This window comes from Pleurodeles waltl, chromosome 3_1 (assembly GCF_031143425.1).
Source record: "Pleurodeles waltl isolate 20211129_DDA chromosome 3_1, aPleWal1.hap1.20221129, whole genome shotgun sequence".
Lineage (NCBI taxonomy): Eukaryota > Metazoa > Chordata > Amphibia > Caudata > Salamandridae > Pleurodeles > Pleurodeles waltl.
In genome coordinates, this window is record NC_090440.1 from 972,157,665 (window position 1) to 972,173,698 (window position 16,034).

General features: G+C 43.7%; 1 protein-coding gene across 2 annotated transcripts in view; it reads left to right on the plus strand.

The window, feature by feature from the left end:
- Window positions 1-4,957: 4,957 nt before the first annotated feature.
- DHDDS (dehydrodolichyl diphosphate synthase subunit) overlaps window positions 4,958-16,034 on the plus strand; it is a 153,622-nt gene continuing 142,545 nt past the window's right edge. The window contains exon 1 of one of the 2 annotated variants that reach the window (XM_069224040.1): window positions 4,958-5,185. The gene's annotated coding sequence lies outside the window, so the exon portion shown is untranslated. The remainder of the gene's footprint in view (window positions 5,186-16,034) is intronic. The other variant, XM_069224041.1, reaches the window with a different exon arrangement.

Genomic DNA, 16,034 nt, shown 5'->3' on the forward strand with positions numbered 1-16,034 from the left:
TCGAGATCCCAGATGTTGGACCTGGCCCTTTTACAGGGTCATTCCCCAAATTTTTTGCCTCCTTATTTTTCTGACCTTTGTCGGCTGACGTTTTGACTCTGAGCACTTGTTCACTACTAACCAGTGCTAAAGTGCATGTGCTCTCCCTTACAAAATTGGTATGATTGGATTATACCTAATTGGCATATTTAATTTACATATAAGTCCCTTGTAAAGTGGTATCCCTATACCCAGGGCCTGTAACTTAAATGCTACTAGTGGGCCTGCAGCGCTGCTTGCGCCACCTACTGAAGTAGCCAGTCAAACCTATCTAAGGCATGCTAGCGCAGAGCCTGTGTGCGCAGTTTCCTGCCACCAGGACCTGGCATCTAAATTTACTTGCCAGGCCCAGAACTCCCCTTTTACTACATGTAAGTCACCCCTAAGGTACGCCCTAGCTAGCCCTTTGGGCAGGGTGCCATGTATGTAGAAGTCAGGACATGTGCCATGTTGCGTGGCCTGTCCTGGTAGTGACAAACAGCCTAACTTGATGTCTCACTGCTGTGAGTGCTGCCTCCTCAAAGGATTGCATTGGAAATGCCCTGCCTTATGTGTAAGGGGTATTGTCTGATTTATGAGGGTTAGCGTAGGCATGTTTGGTATGGTTGTGATAGTGGTGAGAAATGCTGCTTACTGGTGTAGGTGTATTTGTTTATTACTATCACAGAAATGCCACTTCTAGAAAGTGCGCATTTATCTGTGCTTATGACTTTGGTGTTTTTCAGCTTGCCTCCAATCCACATCTGGGCGGACTGACAGTTGGGGCTTTGTGCATACTTCTCAGACAGCCTGAACACAGGGAGGGTGGCGGTGTCACAGAGGTGCATCTACATATTGTAAAGCCTTCCTGGGCTGAGAGAAGGGAGAGGCGGGGCACACCTGCATTTGTAAAGGCTGTGCCCTGGCCTCACACAATAGGGTCGTCGTTTACCCCCCACTGATGTTTGGAGCCTGTGCTGGAGGAGAGAAAGGGCCCTTCCAGAACCAGTTGTAACTGGTTGGAACCCCCTCTCCTGGCCATTGTAAAACACACTGTAAACCTAGTATAAGTACAGGGGAATTTCCCCCACAATTTAGACATCTTTTGGACATTCTGGGGACTCCAGGAACCTTACCTGGAGCTGGATGCAGGACGCTGTTAAAAAGACTCACCAGGACCACCTTGGACTGCTGCTGCTGTGCTTACGCCTCCTGGTTGTGCTGACCTGTTGCTGGGTTCTTCAGCCCTGCACCCCTTCTTCATCTGTTGTCTCCAGAGGCAGGGTGATGTGGCCCCTGACCTCTGTAAACTCTCTGCAGCACGAGGAGTATGGTTCTGACTGACAGAAGCGCTGGGGAAGCGCTCCTGTGTGACCTGTTGGTGTTTTTTAAAAGCGCTCCCTGGCTGCCAGAATCACCACCACAGCCCGGGGTTTTTTAAAAGCGCTCCCTGGCTGCCAGAATCACCACCACAGCCCGGGGTAACCTTGGGCCCCCTTCGCGCTCTTCCTGAAGCGCCCTGTGTGCCCACATCACCGCCACGGCCGGGGCCGAAACAAAAGCCATTTGCGCTTTCTAAAGCGCCCTTTTGAGGTCCCCTAAGTCACCGCCGCAGCCCGGGTGCCTGCTGTGCTCAAAGCATGAGGATCGCGCTCTTTTTGGTGCCCCCGGGGCACAAGAAGAAACAAAGCCAGAGCAAACGTGCTCCTGTCGGCGCCCCCGGGGCACAGTCCGCTCTGGGAGTGCCCCTGGGGCACCAGCCGTCTCTGATCTTCAAAGAAATCACCACGGCGGCCCGGGAACCTTCTACAGACACTAGCGCACCGCCTCGGGTGCGGGAGAGTGTCTACGTGGGCCCCAGCAGGGTCCGACCTACTACGCCTCACAAGCAGGACTTGGGGGAAGGCGCAGGGAGCACCCCCCTTCCTCCGGTCTCTGCGTTAGGAGCAGGACGCTCCTTTTCCTGGCATTTCCTTTCGGCTGAACTCGGGAAGGGAGACCTCGACGGAGGTCCCTTCCCGCCTTTGCCCCTGATTATTGTCGAGCCTCGTCTGGCCCCCACCCCGAGGACAGGGAGTGAGGAGGCCTCGCCTGGCCCCCACCTAAAATGCAGACTCCCGGAGGGGCCCGTTTTATCCAGAGGAGAGGGTGCCGACCGCCCCTCTCTCCCAGGAGCACCATGTGGCCCCCGTAGTGCGCACCAGAGCGCCTGGGACCCCCCCCCCCCCATGCCCTACTAGGCACTGGGAGTGCCTCTTCATATCAATCAGGTACTGTGGGACACATATTTTGCTCTAATAGCGTGGTATGGACCATGGGGGACTCATAAGTTACCTACCTGCTTGTATGACGTAACCTATATGTGCTGATGTTCCTTTTATGGGCATGTCTAGCTGATATGAATTTTTATGACTTGTGATATGTTCTCTAATGTTCCTTTTATGGGTATTTAGGAATTATTCATGACAAGTGCATATAATTCTTATTGTGATTCCTGAATACTTCTTATGTTGCAGAATCCTGAGTACTTACGTGTTCTAATGTGACAACTGCTTATTCTTGCAGAGTATTAGTAACTTGTATAACATTCTGACAACTGCTAAGGTAGCAGGGTATTACTTATGTGTAATGTTGGTCTAATTATGTTTTGTGCAATACAGATTATTTTTACATAGCTCAGTGTTGTGTTTACTTTGTGGTGTACATCTTGCGTCACGTGTGTTGTGTGTGTTGTGCAAACGCTTTACACATTGCCTCTGGGATAGGCCTGACTGCTCGGGCCAAGCTACCAAGGGGGTGAGCAGGGGTTATCTTGGACGTGTAACTCCCTTGCCCTGACTAGAGTGGGTAGGTTCTGCCTGGCTGAGGTGCATACCCTAGCCAACCAGAAAACCCATTTCTAACACCAGACACTCTTTGTTATTCCCTCATCATGTGAGCAACGAGCACACCTTTTTAGACTGGACTCTCTCCCCTCTACGCAGGTCCTTCCTTCCATCCTTGATGCGCACTAGCGTCAGGATGCTCCCTTGGGAGTGCCAGTTGTGCTTAATAAATTACCTACTGAATTGAATTGGCTCGCAAAAATGTTGCTCAAATGAGAATTTACCTTAAAAAAAACAAGAATTGTCTGGGAAAACAGGAAACGGTTTGTTTAGTTAAACATTACGGCTGGGGGAGCAGTTACAGCACCAGGGTCTATGGACTGTCTCTGATTGTACATTGAGTTGAGGCACGTTGTATACATTTCTCTAGGCACGATAAAGTGATAAAAACATTCCTTCTTTGGTGTAAAATGCTAACAGTTGTCAAGGAGTCGTAAATACGATTTCAGATAGGGAATGCAGGTGGGCCATGAAGTACGTGTCCAGATGTCCGGCCTGAGGAGTACGTGGTCACTGCGTGTGCTGTGTGTACCTTGTCCTGACTGGCTAAGGGTACCTAACCAAATGTGGCATCTAACTTTAGTTTTTTTTTGTGGAATGCACAAGTCCTTCTGTTCATGTGTGCTTTATTGGTGCCAATCTCCGGTGACCACTGTAGTGTTGCTGCCTATCTGTGGGATCTGATCTAAGCTTTGTGTGTTTTGCTGTCAGCTAAGTGTCACCCCACCTGTGACCCGTCAGCCATTAACTTTCAGGCTTGGGTCACAGAGCCTGCCTGACATGTACCTTATGTGCTGGGGTTGACGGAGAGTTTGTGATGGGGGAATCTAAGAGCGGTGACATGACTTCATTTGTGTATAAAAATGTATTGTTGGTGTATAAAGGGGTCTTTTTGTCGTGCGCGTCATCATTGATTAATACAATATCAACATTTGTTTCATAATAGAGGACAATCGCAGAGGCATCACCCCTTTGTCATACAACTGGTACACCTTGAGCATTAACAGTACAAGCTTCCATCTTTCAGGCGACAAGTACATGTTAAGCAGCAGCTGTACAAGCTTATCCCATTACAGGACATACACACATCAGGAAGCAACAGTGCAAGCTTTGCTTTCTCACAGACTAGGTACATAATGGTAGTTCTGACACCACTAGTATAGCGCTAACATCCTGAAAGTCCTGGTGCGCTCACTCTGAGACCTGCTGTTTGTTGGTTTTACGCAGTGAGGAGTACCTAGCTGGCCACTGTTAGTTGTTTCAGCCCAGCCACAGCAACTATGCTCTAGAACCACAGAAGGGCCAACTTCTTCGAAAAGATTTTGAGCGCGCGCATGCACCTGGAGCTGTGCCCTCTCAATGCTGCACCTGTTCAAAATGTTGAGCTCTATCACTGCTGCAAAATTAAGTTTCTGATGGCTTTGTTGGGTATATAACTCGTCTTCAAAATGGTGTTGGGTTGCACAGAGAGCTAGTGTAATTCTCTTAGAATTGTGTTGACTTCCCCGAGCCCTTGATTAAACGTTGAACAACCCAGCACAGGATGACTTTCACAGGCACTAACGATAGGATGATGATTTTGCTGAATCTCCCCAGAACACTTTTTCCAACCACCAGGCTTTCCTTAGGCAAATCAGTGCTAGCATCAGTTTTGTTTCTCCCAGAATGCAATTAAAATGAATAAAAACCACAACTTCAATAATGCACTACTTTGTAAAATAAAAGAAAGCCTGGTTCAGGGACGTCCATTGACAACGAGTCGTTTGGCAAAAATCACTATGCAACTAAGTTTGCACAACCGCTTTCGCAAGAAAAGCCTATCTAACCCGCCGAGGTAGTGACCACCGCCCGCAAACCTCCGGACTCGCATTTCCTAGTTTACAGTGACTCATTTCCTCTTAAATCCATCACTACCGGTGTGACAGAACAGATCGACGTCTGCAAAAACAACACGTTGCCTGGAGTGGCGGTCCAATAGGAGCTCAACGTTTTAGTTCCAGGTCAAAAGTGAAGATTTTTTTTTTCCCTTTGAAGCGAGTTGTCTTTTCCGGGGCGGGGCTTTTTTTTTTTTTTTTAATGTTACTAACTAATTGTACCATTTAGGAGGCAGCACAAGTCATCAAGGCGTTCTCGTAAACGCCCCTTTTCCTGCTCATCAGTGGAAACTGGCTTTCTGATTGGTTCCCCTGTCTTCACTCGTTGAAATCGGGAAGATAGTCCTTCATAAATTGTAGTTTGCCCGTCGGAGAAAGCGGAGTGGAAGAGATTCCTTCTGCTGTGAGGTAAGGGTATGATAAGGAACTTCCTTTCCACTCGGTTGACAGCATAGGCATGATAAAGAGAGATTTTTGCGGGGCATTGGCAAGGATGGAAGGATTTTGGGAAACAAACATTTTTAATCCTATGAAAGACTTATTTTTGAAAACCGACACTGAAATGTATTTTCGGAGTGTTCATCGCGACATCTTTAGCATTGCTCAATTTTTACCTAACTTCACGTTGCATTCTTGGGTCCGTAGTTTCCCGTGTAACACTGTGTAAAACGTAGAGGTGGGCGTGTCACTGAAAGCTCTTCCCTGCTAGAGCCTCGTGCTAGGCTCTGGCTCAGCTCGAGATCCTGTTGGACCCTCGAATCCTAAATTCACCAGTGATATTGCTTTTAGGATGGGGCAGGGGACAAGAATGTTTTTAAAACTATAACTTTTAGTAAATTGCTCTCAATTAAATGCTTTAATCAATTGTACCAAGTTGAACCGTATGTAAAAGAAATACTTTTTAGTTTTTTTCAAGAAATTTGATTGTATTTTCACATAATGTTTGTTGCATGATTTACATGCCAATATTGAAAGTTTTTGTTTTGTGCACAGGTTTTTAGAGGCCAGCCAGACCATTGTCCCGTCTGTGGCTTTGCTCTTCCTGTTAATCTATTTGCTTGTCCCCCTCTTGTAAAACGTAGGGTCAAAATCCTATTGAGTCAAAAGCTTGCTGTGAGGTTGGCTCAATAGCCAGAACTGCCTGCAATGTTCCAAACAATACAGAAAATATTTACTCTCGGAACCCATAAATTGGGGGACAGACAAGGTGTGATAGAGGAAAAGGGAGAATCGTGAAGGGCAAAGTTTGACAAGCAGAGTCCGACAGTCAACTTATACATTTAATTAAAAAACAAATCTGTAAAGAAATTGGCTACAAGGACTAATATGACAATCCATCTGTTTCAGATTACTTAATTAGTCACAAAGAGACTGCATTTTAAAATACCTTAGAGTTAAGACACCTGCTGCAAAGATCACTGTGTGCCCAGCAATTGTGAGGGGATTATAATAGCATACCTGTAAGTCTTGTGGTTCGCACAGTTCTGGGAAAAGTCTGTGTTGTTTCCAATTCACAGTTTTGAATCTGAGTAGCATAGAGGGTTAATGTACCTGCTACAAAGCACATTGGGTAACATGCAGATCTCGTCTTTTATTAATATAGGTAAGTAAGCTACTGCTATTGACACCGAGATCCTCTTGTTGCGTTCACTTCATAAGTTGCGAGCCTTATAATATAGCACAGTGATCTCTCACGGTTGTGGAATTCCTATAGCCCTATGCCCAGGACATATTTGTTTGTGGTCAAGGACAACACATTTTCAGGTTTATTTTGTCCTTGGGAAAGGAGACCCAGCCCCATTTGGCTGCCAAGTTACGGTCCCCCTTTATGGAGCAGGGAATGGAATCGTCTGCAGTTGAGGCATCGTTTGTGTCCATTTGCTAATACAGTTTGAGCTTGTGTTTATGGTGCATTAATTGAAAGCCTTTATTACTCTAGTGAACACTCTAAATAAATGTTATAAGCTCGGACTGCACTACTGACAGTGGTTCTAGTAAAAAAACAAAATCCATACATGTTTCCAAAGTTTAACAATGTGAGGCTACCTATAACGCTTTCAGAAAACTCTCTGATTAGATGCAAATATTTGTAGAAGCTTGAAAGCAAGCCTAGTGATTCTTTGCATTCAAAATAAATGTTCACAAAAAAAGCAACTAGGATTTTTTAAAAAAATATATATATATTTTTTTTATAAACGACTGAATATTAAGTGTCATTTTAGTTGAAGCATCATTGAGTAAAATGTGTTGATGCAAGCTAATACTGCAAAAAAAATAATCGCAACTGAAAGATTATGGGAAACATGAATATAAACAAGCATTGTCAAAGCCCATAGGTCTGACATTGGTGGTCAGTCTTTTGGTTTTGTCAATGTGTGTTTTTGTTTTGATATGGCTTTTGCAAACCTTTATTGTTGCGGGAGCTGCTGCGCCTACATCATTGTAGCAAATATTAGAAAAAATATTTTTTGGTTCTCAAAGAGCACACTTTGCCACTGTATTCCCTGGCACTGAACAAAACTACTTTGAATGCCGATTTGCTACTTGTTAAAGGGCAGATTGTGACCATTCTCAGTGAATGCAGTCGCTAGGCGCATATAGGCCAAAATGTCAGCACGCTCCTATCAACAAAACATTGTGTATCGGGGTCGCATTTACCTAACTGTAAGAAGAATCTTTGTTCTTTACAAGCCAATTGGGCCTGGCGTGTGTTTTTTCCGATTATACGATTAGCGTTTATGTGTTTGACTACCTGAAATTCCCCAAATTATGCTTTTTTTTTTTTTTTTTTATCCAAATACGAGTTGGGATGACTTATATAATTCTATATTATGACATCCTTTTATATTCATTCCGGTCTGGTCACACACATAAATATCTGGCTAGGCTTTTGTGTTTTTGGTGCGGAGTGTTTCTTGGTCAACATTCCTGAGTTTGTTTTAACGTTTGGTGTGAGTGTTTTACAATAATGCTTTTTTTTCGATTATGCATGGCAATCGCTCATGTTAGCATTTTGCTCTCCACTTTCTATCTTGAATGTAGAGCAATATCCACGTAGTATAAGCAAGTGGACATCTTGACTTTTTGCACCATTCCTGTTCTTTGTCACAATCGTGACTCTTTCCTTTTTTTAGGCGCATTATGGTTCGTGTGCTACTGATTATAATGTATAATTCGTATTTTTCTTTCTGTGGTGTGACTTGGTTCCCCCCTCTTTTTTGTGTGTAACAAGGCTTATCATGGCCGTACCTTTTTAGATACAGTTCGTACTCGAGGAGGATTTTATACATGTATTTCCGGACTTTTGATTCGTCCAGACAATCTCTGAACCCCACAATATATGCATATTTGTTTGGGGATCTCAGAGTTTATCTACTTTTAGGGTATGTCATATTGGTTTCTATTTTCTTCTTTTTTCCTTTACTTTTAGTTTCACTATATTACTCACGCCAAGTTAGTTGGTTTGTATAGTCTCAAAAGGGCATTCCAATGCTGGAACTATTGCTTACCACTACCTCTAGCCCCAGTATGTAGATCTGTGGAAAGTTGGCAGAATAAGGGAATTGCTAGTATTCAAGCCCTACTATGGCATTCACCCTGGCATAATCAGAGAGGCTATTATCAGAGCTCTTATATATAATGAGATCGTGGCCATAATTTGTTGCTGCACTACATGGCACCAAAGAAACAAGTAGATTTTTTTTTTTTACATGACAACTAGATTTATAAAGCTACCTGTCTCATCGACAAGTAGATATTTTATTAAATTCCTCACCTTTTGTCTCTATTCCAGCATGAAGGAGCTGCATGCATACTGTACGTCATGGGTTTAGATCCCTATTGTATTTTTTCTACTCTGTTCTAAAATTGCAAAACAGGTTTTCTTTGAAAAGTAATAAGGTCTTGTTAGCACAGACAACTACAATCCCTACGTCATGTTTATATCCCGTCTTTGTGTTTCTCGTGACCATTCATTCTTAACAGATAATGTCTACAAGTATGGATGATGGGTGATTACCACACCTTTTAACACTCATTGTCTTCTGTAGCGTTTCCTGTTTTGTGTGTGTGTGTGTGTGTGTGTGTGTGATATAAAGTGCTATGACACCCTACACTGGGATGAGTAGCGTTATAAAACGACTAAATAAAAAAAAAAAAAAAAAGGAGATGTCGTTTAAATCTATATTTGTGTACTGCTCATACAGACGGATAAATCTTACATTTTTACAGAATGAACACATCCCTTAGATAGGGTGTTCAGCAAAGTGCCTCCAATAATTTCCCTTCAGTGCTTGTGAGGTGCACAGGTGTCTTATCCAGGTGACTGGTTGACACCTGTTCGGTATAAGTCAATAAGGACGCTCAATGAAGGACCACACGCCAATTAAAAATAAACTTTAGCTTTACTAGAATTGCAGGTAAATGTAGGCATTTAGCACATTAACGATAGTAGAATAAGAATAGCAATGAAAAGCATTTATTTATATATACGTACACTACAAAGAGCATCTATGCATATATATAAGCAAAGAGTTCATTGACAGATATAAGTTTTGATTAATTGTATACCAAAATGCATCACACTACGATGTTCAGGAAGCAGAATATAAATGAATTGAATACTTCAGATAAGCTTTGATTCACTGCACACCAAAATGCATGTTTCAGTTACTGTAGCAGGTTCACACTATGAGGTTTAGAAAGCAAAATATAAACGAGCTGAATACTTCAGGTTATGAACACAATGCAAGCATAAGTAATCAGTCATAATAATAGAGCAGAGAAACAAAGCCCTTTCATCCCTGTGTGGAACTTAACTTAGTCCACGAAATGCTGGGAAGCCCTCTACTGCCTGCTTGGACCTCTCTCCCCCCTCAAGCATCACGGTCAGCAAAATAGGGAGGCAGCGCTGGGCCATGGCAGCTTTCACAACTCCATCTGCGAGCTTCCAGTCCCTTACCCACACTTCAGTGCTTAAATAACTCGAAGCTTGGATTCTATATCTTTCTAGCATTCTCTAGCTATGTTATCCGTACTTGGCTGCTCTGCCCTTCTCCAGCCTTTGTTTTCATTCCGTCTTCTCCCTGTACTCTCGTTCTCAAGGTTGAGACTGAGTCTTCTACACAAACAAGCTTGAAAATAATATCATGAACTTTTTCCACGTTGTTTGGGGGGGGGGTTTCAGCAGGCATCACACTCATCTACACTGCTCAAGCTAATTAACCCTTAGCGTCACAGTGTCTTCCGCACCTTTCCCTATACTGATCACTCCACCCCTTAGATGAGCGTGATGCATGCTGAAACTGATATCATTTACTTTGACATTCCGCTAGCAAGGTTGCTACTAATACTGGTCAGCATTATTCTAAGCGCCTGCATCTTTAGTATAGAGCTGTTTTGTGCATACATATAGTATAGTCATTAGCGTAACACAAACAATCAATAACCAAATTAGCTATTGTAACACTATATTTAGCGTCTTCATAGCTCCTAGTGCCCAGCCTAAGAAGATGTTATACCAATGATGCTCAGTTATTTGCTGGATGCATGAAGCAGTGTGCATAAGCTGTTTAGCGTTTATGGTCATCAGTATGGCTGTATCCTTGGTGTATTTAGCTGCCATATCAAATTTAGCAAAGGTAACTTGTGCGTAGTGCCTGATTGCCTCTAATCTGGGTAGCTTAACAACAAGCGAGATGTTCCACTCTAACTGCGCACGCATTTGCGTCTGTAATGTGGTCATGGTGAACTTAGTCGGTCGGTACAAGATGTGAGTGCTTATGTCAATAATGCTGGTAATATTGCGCATACACATTACTTGCTCTCCGGTGGTTTGTATAAATCCGTTAATAAGTAAGGGATGATTAATAACATAACATATGCTTTCTGTCCCTATCTGATATACGTCTGTACCATTCAATAGGTTAAGGTAACCATTCACATTCTACTGGTATTGTGTGAAGACATGAATCTAGCACCCGTCCAGTGTGGGTACATACCCACCCCTTAGACCAATCTGCACATCTAGTGGGATCTACAGTGTGATTTGTTTAATCAATCCACTTTTTGTCAGTGTGAGGTATCCACCATTCTTTTACTTATCACTACGGGAGCAATATAAAGGGCACCATATGTCAGGAGGAAGATCACTTCTTGCTATATCAAAAGAGCATAACACATTTCTTTCTCACAGTGAAATTGTATGGGCTTTACCCATATTTCTTCAGGCAAATGCAATTGTTGTCTCCAATATTCACCCTGAAGCTGTCCCCATTCTGCTTTAAAGTCTGCATACTGTTGATTAACAATGCTTTGCCATAGTATACACTGGATGTCCTTGGACACTGCTTGTGTGTTTTAAAGGCTTTTTTTTTTTTCTTTCCCGAATTGTTCATAAGTGAAATTATGCCATTGCCAATTGCGATATAACCCACGCAGGACTTTCTATACTTCTTGTGAGTGTGTGGGCCCCGTTGAGAAATTACTTTTATGGCCTCTCCTGTACTATATCCTGTAGAAGATAGCTTATTCCTAATAGCTTCAACATCAAAAGAATTCAGGGCCCCTACCCTGATTCCGGTGGCCCCAGCTATCAAGGACCCTAGATCTCTTCTAACGGGTAACTTTGGCAAGGGCCATAACTGTGGTGTCCATGGTGCACATAATAGATCATACTTTGAGATATTCCCCTTGGCAATATTTATCTGTAACACCATACAATTAATTATGCTTGCATGCAGAGCTTGCTTACATCCTATTCTATATCGAACTATAGAAACTTTGCTTAAGTTGCTAATCATTCGTCTTTCGGTTACATAAAACATGAAGGCTGGTGGTTTGGAGTATCGAACTCCTTTGGTTTCATAGTTCATTGTAACGACCACCATGTGTCCTGGTATCACAATATTTACATATCATGTTTAGCATATAACTCAGAGCCTGTACTATTGCAGGCGTCACCTGCACCTCGTTCAGTCCGTTGGCATGTCGGATTTGCTGTCCAGTTACCTTCCAGGTCACAGCTTTGGCAGCCATCCACTTGCCTCCAGGTACCTCCACGTTGCAAAGTGAAACATTTCCTTGATCATCAGTTACGTTAGTGGCTTGAGGTGCACAAGTGACATGAAGGTCCGTAATGGTATTCTCTGCTATCATCAACGCAGATGTCATCATTTATGACCGTGGGGTAAGTCTCACTGCAGGTACAAATACAGGTACATTAGATTTCTTTAAAAGTACAATATACGTACTCCCCACCCCTTGACTCACTAGCTCTCCTGTCTCTGGCTTTTTCCCTGGATGGTTCACCCATACTTTTCTTCCTGTGTTTCCAAATCCTCCCTCACCTCTCTGGGTGTTATCAGGGGGAGGGGGGGGCAGATCTTTCTTCAATGTGGGGGGTGTACGCTTGTTAACAAATCACTTGTGCAAGTCTGTCATGTGCTGATAACTTTTTTTAGCTGTTCTTTCACCAATCCGCTATATCTCCGAATCATGCCTGCAGCTTGTGGATAATAACTATGGTGCACAATCCACTAAATTCCCTGTTCCTACACCCAGCCCTGCACTGTTTTCCCTGAAAAGTGTGTGCCCCTATCTGTTTGGATCTCATCAGGTGCCCCATAATGTTTTATCGGGTAGTTTAGCCCTCGCAAAGTGAACTTTTGATCTGCAGACTTACAGGGCATACCCAACATAAGGCCAGAGTAGGTGTCCACCATGGTCAATACGTAGCTTTTCCCTCCTTCTTTTGGTAGCGGCCCGATATAGTCCAATTGCCACACTATAGCAGCTGCAGTTCCCCTTCTGATATGGCCGCTAGGCTTCTTTTGCAGGGGCATTTGTCTAATCTGGTTGCATATGGGGCCCTCATTTACTGCTTGTTGCACTTGTTCTTTAGTAACTGGACTTTGTCGTTGCTGTACCCATGCATAAGTGCTATTCTCTCCTAAATGTCCGGATGTTGCATGGGCCCTGTTTGCTAAAGCAGCTTCAGCTTCCTCCTTGATGACCACCGTTCGCGTTTTGGCCATTTGATCTGCGGTGTTGTTGAATAGAGATGCAAGTGAGGTATCCGATGGGCAATGGGCATCCACATGTCCCACATAGATTTGACATTTTTGCCCTTTCTCCCACATCTCTTCCCATAGCTGCTCGCCTCCCCAAATAGGGGTGCCTTTGATTTTCCATCCATCCTTGCGCCAAGTCGGTGCCCAGCTTACTAGTCCTTGGTAAGTGGCCCGACTGTCAGTGTACACAAATGTTTTCTCTCTGATGGGGGGCTTGTTCGATCACTGCTGCTACCCCCCTGCAGTTCTGCAAGCTGGCTTGATTCATTATCCCCTTCTCGCAGCAACATCGTTTCTGTAGCAGGCTGGAATGCAACTGTTTGCCATTGTCTTTTTCCTTGATAGTACCGGGCGGTACCATCTGTGAACCATGCATTTTGCTGTTCTTCTTCAGTGAGTCGTTCAAAAGGCGGGTCTGTGTTAAATGGTGAGGATTCAATTTCAGAGGGCTCTGGCGCAGGGGCCATTGCCTGCAATTCCACTGCCCCTAGCTTATCTTGTAACTTCGACACTCCTGCTGGTCCTGGTTTTGCCCTCTGCTGCAGATACCATTTCCACTTCACGATGGCAAACTCCTGCGCTCTGCCTACTTTATTGCCAACCCCTCCTTCTCTTGTCCAACCTAGTAAGGGGACCCATGTTTTTAAGGTGACCGGTCGATCATCAGTTATGCGTTCTATTTCCACTAAGGCCCAATCTTGTGGCACCCTCTTTTTTCCCTGCCTCTGCCATAGTCTCCACAACACTACATCATCCTGTACTATCATTTCCAGCTCAAACAGGTCTCCTTCTGTGATGGGACCTAACGCAAAAGGATTCTGTAATGCATCTTTTACTCCAGTGTCCCACAATCTCACCAACCATTTAAACAAAGGCTCTGCAGGCATCTGCCTAAACATACGGATTATCTCCAACTACTCATTCTGCATATAATCTCTTACCAAACGAGAATTCTGTATTTGCCCACCATTCACTCCCTTTTCATCTTCAATTTCACCTACACGTCCTTCTCCACTTTCAACTCCTCCTAGTTCTGTTACACGTACTTCCACCTCATCCTCCCAAGTATGTGGATCCCAATTTTCTTTGCGTACCAATGCCCTCACTTGCACAGTTGAGGGCATTTTAGGCTTCTGCCTACTCTTCTGTTTTGCTACTCGTACTGCTAATGCGGTGCACCTTGCCTCCATTTGATCACCCTGAGTCACTGCACTTTCTATGGTCTCTTTCATAAGTAACTGCCTTTCCTGCAAGGCTGCAACCTCATTCTGCAGTTTTCTTATCTCTGCATCTTGTGTTAATGTTTTCCTGTATACCGTACGGAACGCAGACAGGAAAAGCCATCCCACTTGCCCTGCTGCTTTCAGCTCCAGCTTCTCCCCTCTTAGCTTCACGCTCTCAACCGCATCTTCCACTAAGAGAGGAGTCACTTTCTCATCTAATGCCTCTCATAACACCGGCGCTGCCCACCAGTTCAGGAGTCCTGCCACATCAGAGAACGGGTCAGTTGCTAACCACCCAGGAATGGATCTTGCTTCTGCCCCATGCTGCCTTCTGCTCTCTGCCTCATTTTTCTTACGTCCCCAAAGAGGCATTATTGACTTACGCCCCACTTCTGGTACCAAAATGTCTTATCCAGGTGACTGGTTGACACCTGTTCTGTATAAGTCAATAAGGACGCTCAATGAAGGACCACACGCCAATTAAAAATACACTTTAGCTTTACTAGAATTGCAGGTAAATGTAGGCATTTAGCACATTAACAATAGTAGAATAAGAATAGCAATGAAAAGCATCTATTTATTTATAAGTACACAACAAAGAGCATCTATGCATATATATAAGCAAAGAGTTAATTGACAGATATAAGTTTTGAATAATTGTATACCAAAATGCATCACACTACGATGTTCAGGAAGCAGAATATAAATGAATTGAATACTTCAGATAAGCTTTGATTTACTGCACACCAAAATGCGTGTTTCAGTTACTGTAGCAGGTTCACACTACGAGGTTTAGAAATCAAAATATAAACGAGCTGAATACTTCAGGTTATGAACAAAGTGCAAGCATAAATAATCAGTCATAATAATAGAGCAGAGAAACAAAGGCCTTTCATCCCTGTGTGGAACTTAACTTAGTCCACGATATGCTGGGAAGCCCTCTACCGCCTGCTTGGACCTCTCTCCCCCTCAAGCATCACGGTCAGCAAAACAGGGAGGCAGCGCTGGGCCATGGCAGCTTTCACAACTCCATCTGCGAGCTCCCAGGCCCTCACCACACTTCAGTGCTTAAATAACTCGAAGCTTGGATTCTATATCTTTCTGGCATTCTCTAGCTATGTTATCAGTACTTGTCTCTAGACAGCTTTCAGTCAGGGTGATATTTGAACAAAAGGAGGGCTTATGGTCCTTTAAAACATTCCTTTGTTTGAGGGAGGGGTAGTTGGTTTCTATGATTTTATTTTGCTTTACCATTGGAATACACTTTTGTTTATTGTTTTCCAGTTTATATTTCTTCAAATGCAATAAAACAGACTTGAACCATAAAACAAGCCTTTGTTTGTGCCCAGCAGGGTGTTAAAATCAGAAGGACCCCCTCACGGCCTACACGTTGCTGCATGGAATGCAATGCAGACAGTGTTTGGACTTTGCTAATTCATAGCCTGGTATCAGAAAATGACACCAGGACAAATTCACCATATTGCCCTAGTTTGGTCAGATCTGGCCTTGAAATATGTGCCGGTTTAGGTGCTATTTTCTAACCTCCTACATTCCAGCGCTGGTTACAAATTATACTGAAGCACCTCACATCAATATTAATGGAGCAGTTTACACTAGTCACAACAGTATCCTGTGTAAATATTAAAGCCAGTTGTGGAGTTAAAGGTTGGGAAGAAACTTGCTTCTCAATCGATTTTCCCTCCATCCATTCTAGTCTAATAACCCAAGTGTTTGTGAAATATGGCATCCTGGTGCCCACTTTTAACATTCTGTGATCTTTACCATTTTTGGTGCTCGTTTTCCATTATGCTGACAGGCGTCATGGAGGATGAGTAACTACCAAGGTTAGAATGTAAAGTGCCTATGTGTTAAAAGGGCAGTAGTGGCCGAAAATGGCCACTTGGCAGCATAGTTCTAGGCCTTTCTTTTATCTCACTGGTCAGAATGCCAAAAAAGTCCCAAGAG